Source organism: Perissodus microlepis, chromosome 2 (assembly GCF_051167445.1).
Source record: "Perissodus microlepis isolate ML-2025 ecotype Zambia chromosome 2, ASM5116744v1, whole genome shotgun sequence".
NCBI classification, from domain to species: domain Eukaryota; kingdom Metazoa; phylum Chordata; class Actinopteri; order Cichliformes; family Cichlidae; genus Perissodus; species Perissodus microlepis.
In genome coordinates, this window is record NC_140462.1 from 8,550,796 (window position 1) to 8,565,491 (window position 14,696).

General features: G+C 40.3%; 1 protein-coding gene across 5 annotated transcripts in view; it reads right to left on the reverse strand.

The window, feature by feature from the left end:
* The window catches only part of frmpd3 (FERM and PDZ domain containing 3), an 88,109-nt gene extending 73,668 nt beyond the window's left edge, over positions 1-14,441 (reverse strand). For all 5 annotated transcript variants that reach the window (XM_084943625.1, XM_084943643.1, XM_084943600.1 and 2 more), the window contains exon 1: positions 13,902-14,441. The gene's annotated coding sequence lies outside the window, so the exon portion shown is untranslated. The remainder of the gene's footprint in view (positions 1-13,901) is intronic.
* Between the last annotated feature and the right edge of the window lie 255 nt (positions 14,442-14,696).

Below are 14,696 nucleotides of genomic sequence, written 5' to 3' on the forward strand. Positions count from 1 at the left end.
AGAAATATAACATTTGAATCCCTTTTCTCTTTTGCTCTGAGGCGCAGGGGAAAAATATCGACAAGTCGATGAACATCATTTACAGATATATTGGGTAAATGCCCAAGACATCTATAGAAATGTAAATCGCCGCTTGATTCATTCATTTGCTTAACTTGTTTTGGACCGTAAACCAGGCGCGAATAGGACACCAGAAACAAAGCTCCCCACAGGAGTTTCCGCACCGGAAGTAGCATATGCTAACGTGCACATAGTCAATTAGGTTTACGCTTCACCGACCAAGGTATTACTCTGTTCTGATATCGCATTGCTCACAAATGTGTTCAAATATCTGTGTTGTGATTTATGGTTCATATTTTTACATTTCTACAGTTTCCTCTGCTTCATGACTTAATAATCACATCATCTAAAATATTACTTAATATTATTTAATTATTAACAGATAGATAGTTAGATAGATTTGAGTGATATCCTTACTTTATAATTATTATATGGACTTTAATTGGGAAAAAAAATCCTCTAAATCTTGTCAACTAAAACTGTAATCATTTGAATATATGTTAGCATTTTCATCTTTACCACAATCTGCACCATCATCCAACTGTACTGCATATGTATATTGTATATTGTCCAGTGAAAAATTCTTGAACCACCCTAATTTCTTTATCTTTATTTTGTTTCAAAGGAGACAGACATTCTTGTAATTTTGTAATGTATGTTATCTCGATCAATTCCTCTGCCAAGGCCTTTCAAAGGTTTCTTTCAACATTGGCTGCTTTTTCAATTATTTTCAGTCCAGCCCTTATATTTGAGCATCTTCAGATAATTTTTCGTTTGTTTATTTGTTTGTTTGTTTGTGTGTATGCTAAATCACTTAACTCAACCAAGGCTAAAACGAGCACCTAACTCAAGGGATTAGTTAGCGTTTCATCTACACATAACAGAAAATTTAGCAAAGAATCAATTTTAAATGGTATTTTTGTCACAAAAACACATCATTTGTTCACATTTCCTCAGTTGAACACAGCTTGGCAGTCAACAATATGATTCCCAAAGGGCTATTAGCTCAAAATATGCTCTGAACACTATACTGAGAAAAAAATGGCAGGCCTAATAAAACTATCTACAGCAGACAAACAGTATCTGAAAGTCATGTCCTTAAGAAATGGGGGGGGAAAACAAAGCAAAGACCTGACACAGGACCTGAGAGGCACATCTGGCCCTTCAGTTGATTCTTCTGTTCAGTGAAGCCTCAACAGAAATGGTCTCAGTGGAAGGATGGCTGTCAAGAAACCGTTCACAAGGAAGGGAAACCGGAAGAAAGGGCTGAGGTATGGCAAAAAAAATCAAAAGAACTGGACTGAAAATCAGTGGAAGCAGGTCTTATAAAGTTTAAGCATATTTAAACATAAAAAAGACATCTAACTCAAGGGATCAATCAATGTTGCATCTACATATAAGAGACAACTTACCAAGAACAAATTTAAATTGCATCTTTAGGCACCTTGTTACTAACAAGCTATTATAAAACACAAAATGTGTTCTTTAGTCAAATCTATGAAAAATGTCAAAGATAACACAGTTTGAAAGGCATAAAATAGTAGCAAGTTAACAAGAACTATTGGCTATACTCAAAAACGTTAACCTTGACATGAGGAAGACAAAAAAGGAAAGACAAAGAAGTGGCAGGCCTACAGTAAATATCTAGGGCCGTTTTTAAGACATGGTGGAGGTTCTGTGATGGTTTATGGAGGTGCTTTGATGGTGGCATTGGGGATTTTGTCAAAATTGATGGAATTACGAACATAGATAAGTACCATCAGATTTGGATCCCTCATGCAATACCATCTGCAAAGTGTTTGATTGGCAACAACTTTGTTTTCCAGCATGACAATGACCCCGAAACACACTGCCAGCGCAGTAAAAGCAAATCTGGATAGAAAAACACACGATGGAACAGTTTCTGTCATGGATTGTCCTCCCCAGAGCCTGGACCTCAACATTATTGAAGCAGTTTGGGATCATCTTTGCAGGGAACAGAATAAAAGGCAGCCAACATCGAAAGAAAAGCTTTAAATGTCTTTTAAGACACCTGGAGAACTTTTCCTAAAGACTACTTCAAGAAATTACAAGAAAGCTTGATTAAGAGAGTTCAGACTGTGTTGAAGAATAAAAGCGGTCACACTGAATATTGACTTTAAAGCTCTTTAAAATGGTACAGACTCTGTTTTTGCCCTATATACTATCTCCATGTATGTTTGAACATGTTTCAATACATTTCTGCACATATTTCCCATTTTCCAGCAAACTATAAAGAAATGTCTCAAGACTTTTGTGTGATACCATTGACTGACTTGTTTAAATATGTTCTGTGAAGACAAATAAAGTCAACGCTGATGTTCATTGCTCAGTCATTAATTCTTGGCAGGCTGATATTTATGTGAGAACATGTTCTGCATAATAACACTTTTAGTATGCCAAATTACATTAAAAGTTCATATTGGGCTGTATCTCTCCCTCAGGGTTGTAGAAATTTAGATGTTGGAAGGATGGCTGCTTATTCAGTAAAGCCACTTCTCTATTTTCCTTAAAGAGTCTGAACCCATTAAAATTTTAAATTAGTCTTTTCTGAAGAGAATGAATGTACCCTCGCACAACCTTGTTGTCGCTGCAGCTTTTGTGAAAGTCTTTATGTTTGTGTGTGCGTGTGTGCACATCTGTATGTGCAGAAGCGGTGTGGGGTGTTTGGAAGAGACTCTCTTACAGTAATAACTCCTCGTGGGCTGCTGTAGCTGTGCGTACTCACGCATGAGTGCACACATTCGATCATGCACACACGCAGGATGTAGTGTGCATGCTAACAGCCCTGTGGGCTGAAAGCTACAACCCCCGAAACAGTCTGCAGATGAAAATAAACCCTGTCTGTGTGCTTTTCAGAACTATTCAGTTACACAAGCAATCAGTCTGATTCAAACAGAATCTGACATAGTAGCATCCAAGTACAAATCTGAGCTTTTTGTTGGAGCCGTAGCTCATGTTTGTACATAGACATGCTGTGTTGACAGCAGAATCTAGCTGGGCTTTATGCAAGAAAGCATCATGATCTACAGGGGAATTACACCGCCTGCCTGCCGTGACTACGTTAGCAGAATATTAAATGCACATTGTTGCTTTCTCTGCACGTTAATGGATTACCTACGAATACATACATGTTTGCAGTGAACGAATATGGCATTATTAGGTGCAATGTAATATCTGAGGAGGGATGGCACTTTATCTTTTTCTACAACTGATTTAAAGAATTATAAACATGGAAAAAGGCAGTTAAATTACAATCCTGTCAAACTGTGGTTATCAAAAATTTGGAACTGGATCAGATTTTCTGCTAACTTAACTGAATAAATGTTGCTAATTATTGTATTTAACGAGCTGTGAAGTGCTTGGAAAGGTTGGTAGTCTATCACAGGGCTGACAAAGAGCTACACTAACATCCACACCTATGACCAATTTAGAATCGCCAATTAACCTAGCATGCATGCATTGGAAATAATAGGCACATTAAGAATAGCCTTTCTATCTTGGCATTATCTATACTTTATCTGTTACACTGCACACTCTAGCAGTTTGCAATATTTCAGATAAGGCTTCCATAAAATTAGTTCCTGTAAAATAAAAAAAATAGATTTTTTTCCAGTGTGAACTTCCTTTTTAAGGAGTAATTTAAAATCTTGGTAATGTACACATGCAAGTGTGTACAAGTGTGATAGTATGTCAAAGTGTTTCATTTTCAGACCTTTGAAGTGAATCCCTGTATTATGAGGAAAGGTTTTATCTTTGGCTTGCACCGCTTCAGGGAGGGAGCAGAACACACTTCAAAGAACCTCGCAAATCTCCACAGAAAGACAATAACAGAAGATTGAGATGAATCCTCAGAAATGTTTACTCCAACAAATCGCAAGTATCAGGAGAGATCCTCTTAGTTTTAACCTCTCATTACATATTTTCTTGAGAGGGAACAGTGTTTCGTTTGCAGTAGGTGTAATGTGATTGGAACAGTGAGAGGAGGTTTTCAGCATTTTATCTGTACCACTACAATCAAAACAGATAACATCCATCCATCCATTTTACATCTAACCAAAGTTAGGTTGTTGTTGCAGCAGGTTAAGTAATATTTCAGGTGTCCTTCTAGTTCCATCTGTGGGCTCCAGAGGTGTTCACAGCTCAGATGAGATTATATAACCTCAAATGCAGCTGGCTCCTCTAACCTCTCACTGTTTCTTTCAATACTCATGCTCATAAGAAATCTAAACCAACTGCTTCATCTTCCATCTCCACTTCCTTATTGGCTCAGCTGTACTGACAAACCACCTGCTGGTCCGTCTCGCTTCATCTTATCTTTACTTGTGAACAAAATCCTGAGATACGATGACCTCAGATCGAGATGCTGCTGATTAACAAAGTTTCCAAGTCTCTGAGTCCGCTCGAGTCTGAGTGACATAAATGTAATCAATCAATTAATCCAGCAGTGAGCAGGAGTGTGTGTTATTTGTGTTTCCACAGATTCGTCCGCAGAGACGTTACATTACAACGTCTTTATGCGTTGCATGCGGACTTCAAGAGAACAAGACATCAAGAGCAGTCAGGAATGAGTACTCGGCCATGCTGTCTCCAGCTGTCTGTGCCCAATTCCGCAATGGAGGCTTCATACCATCTGCTTCACACTCTGCTGCAAAGTGCCCCAGCGTGTGCTGAAGGTCATGTTATAATGAAACCAGTGGAACCATGTCAACTACAAAAAAGCAGAGGCACAATTCTGAGGCTCCCTAAACAGACAGCGAGACGAGGGGCAACCCCGATAGTCCAACACGGGTTAAAAATGACGTTTGACTTTGCGCCACAGATCACACACCTGTTGGTAATGCCAGGCTTACTCTGTGTGGTCTGTAAGCATTACTGCACTTCCAAAAGAAGAAGAAGCTAGCTCAGCAGCACAATGTTGTCAGAACACAGCGGTGAGGTTGGGGTCAAACACAGTTTTCGTTACAAATGACTGTGAAACAGCAGATGCAAGAAAAAAAATGCAAATGTGAAAAGTAATCGTCTGTGATCTCACATGGAGCAGCAGTACAGTTAGCACAGGCTTCCTCTAACAAAATGCAGTTTTGTATGCAGCTGAATACTCCGGTGTTATGTTTGGTTCTCCTTTCTTTCTTTTCTTTCTGCTTCTTGACTTCACTGATTACTTCAAGCTTGTCTGTAATCACGATGGGAAATACTGCATCACTGTGTAGAATGAGAAACAAATCGTTTCTGGATGGTTGGGGAGAATTATAAAAATCCTCTGCTCACACGCTAGCATACTGTAGTTACTCTGGCCTCCATTTTGTGACTGTTGGTGTACTGTCCAGCCAGAGAACAGCAACATGTGATTCCTCGTTCTGCACTAAATCAGTGATTTGATGATCTGTTGTACTCTGTTACATAAATGGTTCAATTTTGTCAATAAACAAGTGGTTGCAGTGTTAAAAATAAAACAACTATGAGCTGTGAGACCCCCCCCCCCCGATCATCATCCCTCTTTTTGTTGTTTATATAACGGATCCTGTGTCTGTGCGATCTCCTGATCTCAAATCTCCATCTTACGAGCAACTGTAAGGCTTCCAATTTGCAGCAATGGCAGCAGACGTGGAAATCTTGCGCTTTTCTCAAGACTTCTAGAGATTTATTAAAAGTGGTGCTTTGTGAAAGAGGCAGCAGGTCCACTGCAGGCTGTGATTTAGAAAAATCTTGGAGAGCTGCACTCTAGGCTGATGTGAAGGTTCCACTTCACAGAGCTATATCTGGTTTAAGAGTGACGCAGTTCTTTTCAGGCAGCTTGTTAGTATATGCCCCACATTTGGAGACGATCATGATTAGCAACCCAGAGTTTCTACCTGTGGGACAATTAAAATACCAGAAGAGGCTTCTCGAGGCTTGAACTGTGCATAAAGTGGGGCAGGGCTCAAGTTGCTTTCTGTGGAAGTGAAAAGCTGTTCATGCATTTGTAGTATTTTTTTAAAACCTCATCTAAGAATGCTGGAAATGTGCTGTCAAAATGTACTTTCTAGCAGTTTTAGATCTCAGCAGTGAAAAACGAGCACCATCCATCATCTGTGACGCCACATACTTTTGTGCATCTTGTGTCCCATCTCTGTTTGTCAGACTCGATGAACAGATTTCATTAAAAAATATATATTGATCCAACTTCTGTCACTTTTACTCAAATTATATGAAAAAGGAGTAATTCCTCTATTCAAATAATACAAAAAAAACTTGTTGTAAGTGTTCAAACAAATTTCTTTGGGCTTCTTCAAGGACATTCAAACCTCTTTTTTTGTATGTTAGATGCCTTTTGTTTTGTCCTCTGACAAGATGATGATCGCACACTTTGGGAGGAGAGAAGAGGAGAGGCATTCCTCTGTGTGCTTTTCTGTTGTTTTACATCATTGGTGGTGTGTATGGGTTCATTGCCATGCTGAAAAGTGGCTTTGTTTCCAATCAGATGCTTTCAGATGGTATTGCATGGTGGGTCAAAATCTAAAGGTACTTTTCTGCTTTCTAATTCCACTAATTATGACAAGATCTCCAACACCACTGGCTGAAATATGGCCCCAAACCATGACAGAGACTCCACCGTGTTTTACAACAGCTGCTGTTGTACTGCTCTCCTGACCTCTTCTGTGACAATGATTTGAACCAGAAAGTTCAAAGCTGGATTTATCAGTCCATAAGACCTGTTGCCACTAACACCTGTTCACCTGCTCGGTGTTTCCCTTCTTTAAGAATGACTTCTTGACAGCCACTGAGCCCTTTTCTCATTGTTAGTGAGGAGTACAATGGCCAGATGTAACTCTGTCAGGTCTTTTGCTGAATTCTTTCCTCTTTCTTAAGAATATCATTTTAGATTCCACTGATGAAATCGGAACAAAAGATGTGCTTTTGTGTCATGCTGCTAGTGTCTAAAGATACAATTTAAAGTTGATGATTTGCCAAGTTGTCTGTTACTGTATGGGCAGATATGACACTGCGTCATATACGAACAAAAGAAAACATGAAATAAATTGAAAAAACAAAGACTAAAGAAAAACATTTTTAAAAAAGGAAAAAAAACCTCCAAATGCCGGGAAGGTGTTATGCAAGACTAGTATAAAAATGAGAAGAAAGCATGGCTCCTACTGAGCAAGATATAAAGAAATGAGGGGTGGTTGAAGACTTTTTGCACAGCACTGTGTATAATACACATTTCAGTGACTGTGAAAACATGCATTATGACAGTTTTAGTGCTTACAGTAAACTTTCAGATAATAGTTTGATTTTTTGCTTTACTTAATTAAGAATATTCATGTAAATGTTTGAACCTTTGCTTGTGCAGATCAGCTCTTTTACAAATAAAAAAATGTAAAACTGCAGCCATTTGAAGCTTGCATAATCAACATTGTTGTTCCACATGTTTTCTAGTATTTCGACAGTGTAGACGCACGTGTAAACAAGATTTCATGAATAGAAAGGAACAACACAACAGGACCTGAGAAGTGGGAGAGGTGGGAGATGGGGTTGAAAGAGAGACGCAGGGACAGCATCAGTAAAATCCATTAAATCCTTTTGAAATATTGAGTAAATACTTCTGTTTTCTACACATGTGGACATGGACTGTAGATGATGATAAAAAAAGGCCCTGATGGCTCTTCAGTTTAGGCTCCCTCAATGATCCGCTCATTCCTCAGCAGTGTTGGTCAAGTTACTTGAAAAAGGTAATCAGTAACTAATTACTGATTACTTCCCCAAAACGTAATCCAGTTACTTTACTGATTACTTATTTTCAAAAGTAATTAATTACTTAGTTACTTAGTTACTTTTTAAAAACACGATTTACAACCTGAATAGGTAATAAAGCGATAGATCTTTCAGCCCAATTCTACTTTTTCTGCATAATCCATCATACAAAGTGTAATCAAATGGAAAAGTGTCTTTTTAAATCTTGTTTTATTAGTTTTAATCTTTTAACTTTATGCATCAAGCAAAAATTTAATTATATGCAACATTCTCTGACTGGAAGAAATTTGTTTAACATTTAAACCTATTTTCTGCACATTCCAGCACATAAAATAAAATAGTTTTTTGTGTTTACACTCAGTCTTTCAAATAGATGCAAGTAAAACACAGCAGAAAATAAATAAAATCAAAGACTAGCGGTCCTGTTGCTCTACGTCTTGCTTACGACATTGTGATGAGACATTCTCGCAAAAAAATCACGGTCTTAGTAACGCAGCATTCCTATGGGAAAGTAACGGTAATCTAATTACCGTTTTTGCAATAGTAATCCCATACTTTACTCGTTACTTGAAAAAAGTAATCGGATTACAGTAACGCATTACTGCGTTACTGCCCATCTCTGTTCCTCAGTGGCCATATCGCCACCTTCCCTCTGCTCACAACATCACCCATGGCTAATTTTCTAAAAGTGACCTCACGTGCAGAATCGAGTTTTTATAGTAAACAAATGTAGCACACTTAAAATCCTTGTTTTTCCGCCCGCTAAAAAATAAAAACCTCTGAAAAAGCAAACCTGCAAGAAACACTGCAGTCATCTGTTTTCTATGTAAAACCTGCAGGAAGACACAGAGACACAGAGAGTGGACTAGATGGGAAATTTGTGACGCCCAACCATGAAATGCTATGGATATTTTAATGCTGCCTTTGGCACGCTATGGTGACAGAAAAAGGAACGTGACGCCAAAGTTAAAAAAGTAATTAACTTTATGGCCCCTGGCTATGTTTGTACCCTGCAAAACAACAACTGCAACAACAAGAAAAAATCTTCAACACGATCCTACCAATGATGATTATATTTTGACTTGTGCGGATGTGTATATGTGTGTGTAAAGGATGCAAAATTATATTATGTTTGAGAGAATGCAAATGTTCTCAAAGGCTGCACATATCTCCAATGATGATTCATGACCCTGAGCATATTCAGCATACTGCTGGTACAGTGCTACAGATTTGAATCCTCCATTTCTGGCTTGAAAGCTCTTGCATTCAGAGTTAGAGTTAATTCCTTGAGTTTATATGTTAATTTTTTATATGCTATTTTCCACACCGTATGCTAACGGTAAAAGTGATGCGGTATGTTTGGCTTCAAAATGTACAAAATGAAGTGCGAGGTCAGAGTGAATTACAACGACAAAATGAAATTAGTCATTTCAGAAGTGCCACAAAATGACATATGGTCATGTTCAAGTGACTGAGCCCAGAGATGGTTGTGGTAATTATGACGGGAGCAAAGGAGGAAATAAGGTGCCATTGTTGTACAGCTGCAAAGCCAGAGCATGGGGATGGAGGGTTGAGGTGGATGGGTGACTCAGCAAAAAACACAATTTTAACAAGATATACAACTGCTCATTTCCTGTTTCACACAGTCAGCAAAAGGGATCTAAAAGCTTCTTATTGTTATAGACCCAACAAGTTCTCCGACTAAATGGCGTCATTTATTTCTGCTATCTGAAATGACCCCATTAAAGGATACATTAGGGTGCGGGAGAGGTGACTCGGAGCTTGGAGTACGAGACTTTTTAAAAATGTTTTTACTTGCTATCGTTTATTTTCACTCCCTCCTTAGTTAAGTTGAACCACAGAGTTAAGAGTTAAACTCCACTCAAACCTTTCACATATCAAACATGCACTCACCAGTTTGCATGCCCACTTATGTTGCTTAATTGTAAACAAAAATAAGAGTGGGTTTTGTAGGTTGCAACTACAGCTTGCACAAGGAGGCGTTGTTTAAATGCATACATTCTAACTTGCATACATTGAATCTGTGTATTTTTTTTTACTGACAAATGGTTAAAATTGCTCTTCTTCCTCCCACATTGATGAATATGCATTTAACAAAGATATACTCAAGCTTATTTACAGAATACAGTATGTCTTCTACCACAGAAAGTTTTTTCTTAAGCTGCGTCCACACATATGGCTTTGAAGCTGACAGCTGGTCGCTTTTCCAGGCATTACAAGCTCTGGTACACCTACTGTAGATAGCCCTCTAATATATTTACTACCAGGTAATGTGTCAATCAACAGTAGCCTGCATTCTTGTTTATAGGAACTTCAAGTCCTCACTCTAAAGTTGGGAAAGGTTAAGGATCTGCCCACTTTGTATCTGTCTTGGTTATTTCACCTGTAATTACTTGAAGTCACCAAGTGTCGCTGACTTTCTAGGTCCTCTGATCACCACACCAGTGCCAGTGTGGATGGAGCTTCAGTGTTTGTGCAGCATAGCCCTCCCAAAAGAGTTTTCACTCTTGTGCAAATTGCCTGTTGGCTATGATTGACTTTCTAAATCAACATTTTCCTCTACCCTTTAGTTACCAAGTGTTTTGATGGAAGACATTTTTATCACCATCACTGTGACAACTTTCCAGAGGTGTAAAAATTCTGTGTTTTGGCATCTAATAGGCCTTCACACCCAGGGATGTTTTTCTCAAACTGGACTTGCTGGATAATCTTCATGTTTCATTAGACGGGTACTCGAAGTAATGTATCCCAACCAATAAAAAACTGTGGTGGTTTGAAAGCAGGTTAATAGTGAGTCCACAGGTTAAGAGAAGCATGGTTCTGAGGTGGAGGGCTGACCATAAGGACACAGACATATTATAATCCAGTGTTCAAAGTCTGCTTTATTTTTATGTATGCTGCACATGCTTCCTTTTCCCAATTGATAGTTTGGGATCCTGGCCAAGTTAAGCAATGACTTCACACTGCACTGCTCGTCTGCAAAGCAATAGCATGATTCTCAGAAATCTGCTGGCACAAAAGACCAATGCATATGCATATTGTTACTCAGATATTTATTACCACAGTAACATTGCCAGTTTATTAATGTTTTTCTGTCTTGTGTGCGTCTGAGGCCTCCAAACTGGCCCTGAGATACAGCACCAGAACAGAACAGCTGGTTGTCAAGGGTGACAGTAACAGAACATTGCAGATAGATAGATAGATAGATAGATAGATAGATAGATAGATAGATAGATATTTACCATCCACCTGCAACATTGTTGCGGATCAAGCACACCACCCGTGGCAACAGTACTCCCAATGGCATCAGCCACCCCCCAGCAGGGCAATGCACAAAACCTGCTCAGAAACGGCTTGTACATGATAAACAGCCTAAGGCCTTCACGTAGTCTGCAGACTCCCCACTTCCAATCTGATGAAGCATCAGCAGGATACAGGCTGGAACAAGTCCAGTCCACAGAGACCCCACAAGTTACCCACAGATGGCATACCTTCAGAATCACGGTCGATGATGTCTCAACTGGTCAGAGCTATTTTGGTGAGTTTAGACACCTAAACTTGCCCTGATGGTTGATATTGCAGCTGGATGTCAATAAAATCAATTCAGTGGTACTGATCGGCAAATCCCAACATTACAGGAAAGACAGGGATAGTTTATCTCAACAAGACTGTAATAGCTCCATATTTTTGATCTCTGGAATACCCGCTGTACAATGGCATTCATTTTTTTAACCACATTTGATTGCAATAAAAATATAAAACATTCCTACCCTTATCCTTTAATTCCACTCTACATTGTTGCTTTGAAGGCCTGCAGAGCTTTGAAAACTGGACAGAAATCATTGTGCCTGACAAGACTGTAGATAGGCATCACTGCTTAGATTTAAAATCAAAGCAGCTGGTGCAAGTGTGCCTATTCATGTGCATCTCTGGAGTGCCCACGTGTCTTGCAACAGAGCTATCCACTTGTGCTCAACTATCAGGGTAAAATGTTCATGAGACTGAAATAATGCATGTTGTTTCCACTCATTTAAATGCCCTCTACTGTAATTGGTGTAATCGGTAGGTTTTATCTAGTGCCAAGTCTGTTAACTGTGCTTTTATGTGCCTCTTCAGAACTGCCAGCCTGTGCCAGCTAGTTCTCCTTACATGAAGCTGATTGGATTTTGAAAGCATGTCCAGGCTGTGTATTTGTCAGTGGTGGGCCTCTTACTCGGGATCTCTCAATGAGCCATATTATGAGAGGTTGATAAGTTTGTGCACTTGGGCAATGGCTGCATCGCAAGTTTTGTTAATTTGCTGTAGTCGATAACCTTGGGGCTTTATTGCTTCCTCTAATGACTAAGCAGAACTTGGCAGATAAGATGACATAGCAGCTGCATCTGAAAGCGCAATGTACAACAAGATCATATAAAATATTACTGGGCTTTAATGTGGCTTTAAATCATGTTTTATACATTCATAAAACATGTTTTTTTCTGAAGTAAAATTTACCTGATAAACTGTGGTCTACACCAGTGATTCTTGTTTACTGCCATACAATCAACCTACGCATATATTTTCCGCAAAAGCACACCTAATCAACATCAGACATCCACTCTATCAAACCCCAGTCTAACCAGACTCTGAGTGAGCTGAGTGGCATTTAGATGGATGTTGCAGTATGGCTTTTAAAAACAACCTTTAAATCAGCCACCGTCCATTCTTAAACACGCCGCATAATGGAAAATATTGATATTTCTTGGCACATGTTGAATGTACTGCCTCTAGAATTAATCATGGCGTTGAAGCAAGTGTTCTCTCCACATCTGACTGGCTTCCCTCAATGCTTTCATTCTCTCTATTTGCTCCTACCCACTGTCTCTATAGCCTGCCTAGTCAAATGATGAGATCAGAGATGCCTGGTCATCTAAGTAATGGATTTCTTTCTGTTGATTCCTCCTGGGTCCATGGCCCTGCGTTCAGTGATGTATGCTCCATGCAACGGTACCGGACAGCTCATCTCTTTCAGCCACAGGCACCTCTGCATAAGCACATTCACCCAGAGCCAATCTCTGAAATGCACTTTGAGGCTGTTGCTGCCCCCTGGTCTTTGATATACACAGAAAAATAAAGGCACTGTAACCATTTTAAAGTCCTGTAATGAGTGTTAGAGGTGAGTTCAGGGGAAAGATCCTTCATTAGCAGAGGTTGTAAACCGACCTTTTCCCTGGTCTGCAGGGGATGCCACCACCATTTCATCTTTCGTATTAATAGTTGTGATTGTTCAGTTTCACTTGCATCCTCTGTGTTAACCTCACACGGCTTCAACATGTGTTTGTTGCAGTTTCACTGCTCTTCCTGTGTTCATACCCAAACTTCTACCCTCATCTGTGCCATACTTGTACCCAGGGGCCAGTCCCGCTCTGCAAGTCGGCATCATTTCTTCAAAATCCTGTGTGGCATTTTTGCGTCATTTCTTCAACATGAGCACTTTCAGCTACCCTGCCACACTGTGAAATACAGCCTTTAGACTGTAATTGAAAAACTGTCCAAATGTGGAGTGTGGGATGAATATATGAATTACAAATGAAGCAGTAGGAGAAAAAAAACAAACAAAGCAAAATGGTCCCCCCCTCCCAGCCCCAAAGCAGCACAAGCCTACAGTATATGACAGTCATATAAATTATACGAAATGTCATGGACTTTCAATCACTTGTTCTGTTTTGCTTTTTCTTCCCCGTTCCTGCTACCTCTCTGTTGTTTCTTCTTCATTCCCACTGACATTCCTCAGATGGATATCAGACCATGTCCTCCAGGAGACATATTCCATTATTATGCTGCCACAGTGCTCATCCACAGACCCATCTCCCTTCTAATCAATGGCCATGCAGCACAGCAGGCACACACAAACCAAACAGATACAAACCTTTAGTAAATAACCAAACCAACAGTTGAACACTGATGAGGATGAAAAAAAAACCCAATGACATATTCTATATCTCAGACACATTGCCGATTCCTTCACATCTGCGTAGATCAATATAGATGGAAATCCAACAGAGTAGCCCCAGCTGTGCACCTCTTACCTGGTGTCTCTGTGGTGGTCCTCCTCTCAAGCTGTGCTTGTTGAAGACCCTCGCGTTACACAGCCATGCCCTCCTATATGGGCATACATCTGTGGGACAGATCAGAGCTCTGCTGTCTCTGTCGGCATGGAGAGGAGGAGGGAGCAAGGATCAGAGAGTCCTCCCAGCCAGCAGCCCCATCTAGCGCATCTCCTTGTGTCTCCCGCTCTCCCGGGTCATTCCAGCCAGCCCCTCAGCAACCGCAGAGCCAGGGAGCGAACGCGGGGGGATGGGAGGTGCTTAGAGGACTGAAACGGACATGGAACAGCGAGCAGAGCACCTCCTCCTCCTACATGTCTGACTGCAGCCAGTGGACATGCTGCAGCTGGAGTCTCTGTCCAGTTCCTGTTTGCTTCCAGTGCATGTGAGTGTGTGCGTTTCTGTGCATTTGCGCATCAGTGCCGGCTCCTGTCTGTGCTGTGTGTGGGGGGAAAAAAAGAGTCTGCCTACTGCCTCACTGTTAATGCTGCTGGTGGCACCGAGATGAGATGCTGAGGCAGTGTGAGAGAGGAAGAGAGAGAGAGAGAGAGAGAGAGGGGAGGAAGAGGTGCATGTGGGAACAGGGGAGGGACAATGGCAAGGGAGACTATTTGAAAGGTCCTCTTGCTCCGTCTATTAATATCAATCAATCAGAGATGCATGGCTGTGTTAATGACTCACTTGAACCTGCACGTGTGCATGCCTGCTCGCCTGTATGTGTGTGTGTGTGTGTCTGTGTGAGACGTGCAACAAAAGGGAAGAAAACAAAGGACAAAT